This window comes from Tupaia chinensis, unplaced genomic scaffold (assembly GCF_000334495.1).
Source record: "Tupaia chinensis unplaced genomic scaffold, TupChi_1.0 Scaffold144982_1, whole genome shotgun sequence".
Taxonomy (NCBI): Eukaryota; Metazoa; Chordata; class Mammalia; order Scandentia; family Tupaiidae; genus Tupaia; species Tupaia belangeri.
The window spans coordinates 2,833,688-2,841,843 of NW_006204841.1; positions in this window are offsets into that span (position 1 = coordinate 2,833,688).

Here is an 8,156-nt window from a genome sequence, read left to right on the forward strand (position 1 = left end):
GAGCACATCCTCACCAGGGTCCAAAGCCACAAAGCACCCCCAGTTTCAACCAGCATTGCATCATGACATGTACATACTCAGCATACTCAGAGAGTCTTCTGATAAGAACCCGAACCTTCCTATGTGGATCAGCCTTGCAGGATGTTGCATTTTATGACTACACCACTGTCTGACCCTCTAAATATGATTTTCATTTGCATCATCTGAATATTCCGTAAATTTCTAAGTTTTAAAATCAGGGTAAAAAGAGAAACTGGGAAACCGCATATTATTACGTGTAATAATAAAAGGATATTTGATAATTACCAAATAATTTACCAATTTTTCCAACCTGACAATAAAGGTGCTGGTTGTATTGCTGTGCTATGAACAATGTATTCTGGCCAGACATAATGAATTTTAATTAGATAAGATTATGACAGCTTTTTTGGTTTTTAAATCTTTTGCCAGAGGAGACATGCACAGTCTGGACATGTGGGTGAGGACAGAAGTCTGACTGCTTTTTTCTCTTTTCCAATATCCTTCCAGAGGGTCTGGGGTTGAGTCACACCCACAATATTAACAGATCGTTTTGATCCATTTCATAACAGGACTTTTCTTACATCCTGTTCCCAGTGTAGTATCTTTTGTGATGTATTTAAGACTCTTTATTTCTGTTAAAGTAAAACCCACCTATAGCCTACAAGCCCAGCCTCCCCGCCCCGTGCTTCCAGATTTCCTGCCTTTTTGGACCAGAACAGTGAAAGAACTTTTTTCACTAAATTCTAAACCTCATCTCTCACTCTCAAAAACACATGAAATGAATCCCTGTCTCTGATCACACTAAGAACAGTACATCCACCTTTCTCCAGGTCTGGTCACTCATATTTGTGTTCAGAAATAAACAGCATTAATTATATTTTCTTCAGAGTTGGTTATTTCAGTCAACATGGGATCCCACTGCCTTAACGTCCATGCCACAGGCTAGCCCCATAGCAACTTTTAAGACATACTTATATTGGGACCAGCAGTTAGCGTAATGGCTATGTCACTGGACTTCCATGTAGTCGACCATGGTTTGAGTCCTGGACCCAGTGGCTTAAAACTCACGCCGGGCGTGTGTGCGTGAGTGCCCAAGATCCCGAGAGGAGAATGGAGGAGAAAGGACAGTGGTGTGGCTATCACCCCTGGGGTGTGATTTTTTTTGCTTTCTGTCTATCTGTCTCTCTCTGTCTTTCTGGCAAGTGCATGTGCCCTATAGTGTTTTCTTGTTAAGTGCTTTACATTGTTGCAAAAAAAAAAAAAAAAAAAAAAAGATATACCTCCCTTCTTAAGTAACTATACTATTACTGTTTCTTAGGATCTAATCTGTTATCTGACTGCCTCTCAATCATTTATTTTTTCACAAATTGCACTGTGATGTTAATAATCATTGTCATTTCTGTCTTTTCCTTGAATAGTTAAATGGCATTGTTCTGGAAAAAGATGCAAATTTCAATGATGACGTAAGGATTCTCCCATTTTGTTTGTTCTTTATTTGGCAAAACACGTCCAGCCCATTTTATTTATCTTGCTCAGAAAAAAAGGTGTATTGGCAAATTTCCAGTGGTAACATATTTTATGCTGAAAGACTATGCACTGTGCATAATCGGTTTAATTAGTAATTTTCTTAACTATGTTGATTCAGCTTTCACACTGATCTTTCAAAAATGATAATCAGATCATGTTTCCTTGTGTTTAAAACTTCCTCTTGTTCTCATGCTTCAAATATTTCACCTTCCAAAAGGATTACAAAGCCCTTACTCTCTGGTTCCTCCCTACTTCTTAGGCCTCAGTAATTGGTGTATTTTCCCTTATACTCTCTTATTTTTTAACTTCCTAAACTCTGATTATATCAGTCTTCTTTTTTAAAAATGCCCTAAATTGGCCCTAGTTTCTCTCACTTTGGAATACTCACACATTCTTTCTGTCCACAATACCCTGTAAAATAAGTCCTACTCTTGATTTTTGTTAAGTGACAGTATTGTCATCTCTCTGGTCACACAGATGTGAGAATTCTAAGGTAAAATACTTGAGTTTTCTGCCTTCAGACTTTGCAATCCTATCACACCCCAAGAACTTGCACATAATCTTTTTCCACTGCAACCACTCCTCTCTCCCAGTCTTGAGTCATGTCTTCCTCAATTATTTTAATAATCTTCTACCTAGAAACTTTGCCTTTAGGACTCTCCCATTCCTCTCCATCTTACATAACAAGACAAATTTTTCCTTCCATTTCACTAGCTCAGTTATTTTACCACTTGTTCAAAAGTCTTTATGTTCCCACAAAACCTATGAATAAAAACTAAATCCTTTTTCAGAAAACATTCTTAAACTCTATAATGTACCTCCCATTACTCTTAAAATAAATAATTTGTTCTACAGCTGATCAGTCTCTCAATTACTCTTTTTTCACTTTAACTCATACCATCCACAGCTCTGAAATACCTGACTTCATTCACTCCCACATTCCAGATTATAATCCTTCCCAATTTTTAAAGCCAATTCAGATATACTGCTACACTGAAAACTGTAAGTTATGTCTAATCAAAATCTGCAATGGAACATCTAATAGCATGACAGCAATTTTATTTCATATAACCTTTATTAGCTCTGATTCTTTACCAAGATAGCTCCTTTTCTGCAAGCCAATTGCTGATCTCTAATTAGAATGTGCATTGACTTCCCACTGCAGTAGTTTGCCTTACTGGTACTGTTTTCCGTTCCCCTGTATCCCAGATTAGGAGCATGGGACTTTGCAGTTCTTCTGATTTGGAATCTAGTATATTTCCATTTCTCTTGACTTTGAGATCAGACATGCGACTCACTTTGGCAAAGGAATGAGGTAGATGTGACAGGTGTCATTTCTTTCTTTTTTTAAAATTAAAAAAAAAAATTAACCATTGGACTCATGCACCTTTCAGAGAGAGAGAGAGAGAGAGAGAGAGAGAGAAGGAAATTGAAAAGTCTCACTCCCTCCCCGAGAGGTGGATGGCCCAACATATTCCCTTCTCGCTCATTCTTGGGATTTGGGGCACCCACGTACATATGTGCCCAGGGTGATTTTTCAAGCTGCTGGGTCTGGTTGGTGGACTGGACCACGAATGGCTGTGTGGGAATCCAGCACCTTAACCACCATGCCACCTGCTGGCCCTGACAGGTGCCATTTCTGAGCTTAAGCTCACTTGCTTCTCTTGGTCTCTCACGGACTTGCCACTACTATGAAAATAACATGCTACGTGGCTAGCAGGCAGTTAGAACAAGAGGGAGGTGCTGAGGGCTGAAGCTAGATTGCCCAGCTGGGCATAGCTTAGATCACCACTGGGTGTGGAGTGATTAGTTATGCTTTAATAGTAATCAGATATATCTATTCTAACATAGTTTTAGATTCTATTTCTGTGACTACAGTTATCAATTTACTGAGTATATTTGTCAGGAATAATTCCTTCAGTTAAATTTATTTTTATTATTTAAAAAGTGAATGAAACTAAATATTTAATACATTTCATTTATATATATATATATATATATATATTTGTACATAATTTTCTTATTTTTGTACATGATTTTCTTATTAATTTAACTAACTGCAATTTAGCTTTCGGGCCCCATATGACTTAGGGACATCTTAATCATCATCAAATCCCCGAAAGTACCCACTACTTAAGGTACTCTACACAAAATAAGCATTCATTAGTGCTTACTGAATGAGTAGAATTTAAAACTATCATGGTATTCCAAATAGTACTTTGGAGGAGGCAAACATTTACCTCTATCCTCTCAGGATTTTTTTTTTTTTTTTTTACTGTGAATTAAATTGATAAGACAGAAATATCCTATATATATTTCCATGACACAGGAGCCCCCATAAAGAAAGTTAAGACCCAAATAAGCAGTTAGAGTTGAACATTTATATACTGAGTTGGACAGTCGTAAATTGTGAAAACATGACAAGGCAAATGGATTTGGGGTAGAGTAGTTAATTGTAGAGTAGTGGCTAAAAAGATAAAGGGTTAGTGTAACAGTTTGTTGTAACAGAGCAAGTCCAAACTTCTTACAGATTGCTTAAGTAGTGATCAGTGTGTTGGTAGAAACATGGACAGTAAAGAACATTCTGATGAAGTTTTAGACAGAAATAAGGCATAAGGTATTGGGAACTGTACTGTATGAAGTGCCATCCTTGCTATAAAGTAAGAAAGAATTTGGTTGAATTGAGGCCATTCATGAGGGTATAAGGGAAGGCAGAATTTAAGAACAATGGATTAGGGTATTTGGAAGAAGAAATATCTAAGCAACAAAGCATTAAGGATGTTGCATGGCTTCTTTTGACTGTATATAGAAGGGATGAGAAGAATTTATTTAAAGATGGAAACTATATTACCAGCTATGGTAATGCAACATTGTAATGCTGGACCCACATGGGACAGTCCTAGGTTCATATTCTGGGACCTCCCTGTGTATGCTGGATGCATGTGTTCCTACCCATGAGCTGGTCTGGCTGAGGCTGAGGGTACATTGAGGCATGGATCTTTGTTAGGGATATTTGTCTCTCTCTGTTTCTCTCTGTTTCTTTTCCTCATGGAAAAAATAAACAACATTTCTAATTAAAAATTAAAGCTAGAATTATAATAAAAAGAGTAGTAGAATGGAATATTTAGCAACTCTTCCAACTTGGAAATGAAAAATGACATGTTTAAGAGAACAAACAAAAGGTATAGCCAAATGACTGTTTGCTAAAGATATTAGGACAGATAGAATGGGGCCAGGTGCTATTTATCAAGAGAACATGTGAATGACCCTGAAGGCATCTAAGAGATTTAAGAGGCTTCTCTCCCTATCACTGGCCCAAAGAACCTCAAGGGCAAGTTTTGCAGAGGAGAAACAGCAGTATTTCAGTATTAGCAGCCCTGCACTTTCAAGTCTTCATTACCCACATTCTAGCACAGTGTTCGTTAGCCACCCTACCATGATTCAGAAGGGCCCAGGTGCATATTCTATTCCAGAGAGCACCAGCCGTAAATCTTGGCAGCATTTATATGGTACTGACCCTAGATGTGCAAAGTGTATGACTGTGGGACCATGGTGAACTCTACGTAGATTTAAAAATAATATAGTAAACAGTCTGGGACCCAGGCAAAGGCTTATATTAGGGAACGAGCCACTGCTGACTCTCCACTTGGTCAATACTAATAAAGACATGGAAGTGGGCCAACACAAACAGGAAGATCTTCAAGTTGTGGAGCTTCCAGTGTGTGACTCCAGCTCGGGAGACATACAGGCACAAGACTCCAACCCATGAGAGCTGTTGCATAGGCTGAGGCACAAGAAAGGACTGCCAAGGCCTTGGGGGCCAACGCCCACAACAGTGTGCTCAGAAGGCAGAATACGAAGCCAAGAATAAATATATCCTCTATGTGAGTACATAAATTGGGTAGAAGGGGCAAGAGTGGAATGCTGTGGTTGGAATGTATCTCCCCAAAAGCATAGATTTAAAACTTAATCCCTAGTACACTGGTATTGGGAGGTAGGGCCTAATAGGATAGAGATGGATGATGGAAGTGAAAGTTGAACAATAGTACGAATGTACATTTTTATATTATTGTATCTTACCATACTAAAAGAAAAATTCATAAAAAACAAGCGTGGGAAGGGAACCAGCAGTTAGCGTAATGGCTTATGTAGCTGGACTCCCACATAGTCGACCGCGGCTCGCGTCCGGGAGCCAGTGGCTTAAAAATCACGCCGGGCGTGTGTGCGTGCATGCCCAAGATCCCGAGAGGAGAATGGAGGAGAAGGGATTGCGGCATGACCATCCCCCCTCGGGGGTGATTTCTCGCTTTCTGTCTCTATGTCTCTCTCTGTCTGTCTGGCGAGCTCACGCACCCGACAGTGAAAATCTCTCCCCCCCAAAACAAACAAACAAACAAACAAAAAACAAAAAAAACAAGCGTGGGAGAAAACAATTTTATCAGTTACTTCTTGTGTGTAAATGAAAGGATATAACGATTTTGATTTTATATTAAAACTAAAGTTTTAGTAAATTTATTAATGGCAGTGCTGTTATTTATTTGTCAAAGAGCATATGTGGTATATGAGTAAAAAAGTTTTATGTGTTTCTTTACAGTTACACTACCTGTCCATGGTTTAGATAGTGATTTATGGTTGGCATAGGACTGAGTGTTAGTCACTAAAGAAGCAGTTTAGCTTAGCAGAATGATTAAAACACAGACACAACAATCAAAGTACAAGAATTTCTTTCTTTTTTCTTTCTTTCTTTCTTTTTTTTTTTTTTTTTAAGATTTTTGCCATAGGGCATGTGCATTAGCCAGAGAGAAACAAAGAGAGACAGTGAGAGGGAAAGTGAGAAATCATACTCCAGGTGCATGCCCATGGTGCAATCCTTCTCCATTCTCCTCCTGGGATTTTAGACAGGCATTTGGTGTGAGTTTTAAGGAGGCAGGTCTAGGATTCAAACTGGGGTTGGCCATTTGGGAATCGCTGTGCCACTTGCTATACCTCACTACAGGAATTTTAATTTCAACTCCATTACTTTACCAGCTACATAAACATAGGCGAACTGCTTACTTTCAGTTTTCTCATCTGTACATACATAAAGCCCTCAGAATTCTGCCAGCTCCATTGCCAATATTACAATATTAGTGATTACTATTGTAGTAAGAAGTCTTAGGATCTGAAGTTAAATTCTATCATCTGTCAGAAAAGCTTAACAATAAGAATATTGTAGTAAATATTACCTCTTAGTAGCATTATTTTTTTCAAAACATTGTTGATTGAGCAAATGGCTGTTTTGGAAGGCTTAGACAGACCCTCCATGACTTACTTGAATGCTGTATCTAGGTAGCTGGTACTTCCAAGTGCTTATCCAGTCAGGCCCATGAAAAGTTACAAGATGAGAATTTATAGCTCGGAGACCCTTAATTTTTAATCTTAAATGTTCATGTATCTGTGAATATGAAAGAGATAGAATCTATTACATGATATAGATATTTTGGCCTCTTTCTTTCTTTTTAAGTGCACTTCCCAGTAGTCATCTCTTCTTATTCATTTAAATAATTGGCAACCAGTGCCGCCCTTAGCAGAAGGTGGGAGCTTATTTATGTCTCCTCTTTGTCTTTAAAGACAAAGGAGAGGAGCAGATGAGATCAGATCAAGGAGTGCTTTGTTTTATAATCTCTCTGGAGAAATCTAGGAGTTCCCATCCTCCATGCTCATATTTCTTGTTGTGAGGCTCTAATGAAGACACTAATTAGCCGTTCTGTGGCCTGGGCTTCCCTTGGATATTCGCAAGATCTACTTCTTTCCAGTTTGCATATGTTTATCTTCTATGCTTCTTGTTTCTCATTTCCAAATTTTGGCTGTGAGATGGAAGAGAAAACCAAGGCAACAGCAATACTCTCTCTGTCTTGTTTCACATTCAATATGTGTCTAAATGCTTTTACTGAGTTTATGTGAAAGAAATTTTACACTATTTAGATAAACACTAAGATGGCAAAATGTCAGATAAAAACAAAATACCACAGACTGATAGAGTTCAAAGATGAGAAGTCCAAATCCTCTCCTCATAGAGGTCCTAGGAAGACTATTTGTGCTTCTCATTGAGCAGATTGCACAGCTGAGGGCAGGAAATGGTTTGGGCAAGTTTTTCTGAAGATTAGTCCTGAATGCTAATTCCCAACAGCTCTGATTTCCTGCTCATCTTAACTCTGAGCTGCACTGACTTTATCATGGGTTTTGTTACATTTACTGACAGAATTTATTCAAAAAATTTTTGAGTGTCTTCATATGTGTCTACATCTCAAAATATCAATAGTTAAAAGTTTATCAAATTTATCAACTGAAACACTAATCTGTTGGATTACCTAATTAATATAAAATATTTTGTACAATTGGATACATGGATCCAATCTAGTGATGAGGTCTGGCTGTGTAGCCTGGTAGTTAAGTGGGGCAGATACCATGTGGCCCACTGTGGTTCAAATCCTGACTCCAGTAGCTTGAAAAACACACCAGGTGCATGTGCATGTGTGCTCAAGATCCCAACAGGATGAAGTGATGAGAAGTGATTACTACATGACCATACCCTATTGGGAGGTGCTTTCTCCCCCTCTCCTCTCTTT